Here is a 398-nt window from a genome sequence, read left to right on the forward strand (position 1 = left end):
GCCGCTCAGCAGGGATGATGGCAATGTCCTGGTCATTTGGGCTCTCATGTTGGCTAACAGCTCGCAGCAAGCTGGACATCTTGGGTCCCAGTCCTGGTGGCACCGCTTTCCTTAACCCTGATGCTTTTTGCTCCCCTACTGCATCCATCACAGCCGGGTCACTGCTCCAATCCTGTCCCTGCACCCTTCTCCACAGCCTGGTGGTGCCTGGCACCTCCGGGACGCTTCCCTGCACCGCTGGGCTCACTTTCTGCAGCACCAGGTGGCAATCTTGGTGCCACCCTGGCGGCTGGTGGGCGTTGGGAAGCACCCGGCCTGGGGCAGCGTGTGGGCGGGCGGCCGGTGGGGATCCCGCCTTGGCCCTGGCTGTGGCCGGCATCCCGGCACGGCCGGCTTCG

Source organism: Charadrius vociferus, unplaced genomic scaffold (assembly GCF_000708025.1).
Source record: "Charadrius vociferus isolate BGI_N301 unplaced genomic scaffold, ASM70802v2 scaffold711, whole genome shotgun sequence".
NCBI lineage: Eukaryota > Metazoa > Chordata > Aves > Charadriiformes > Charadriidae > Charadrius > Charadrius vociferus.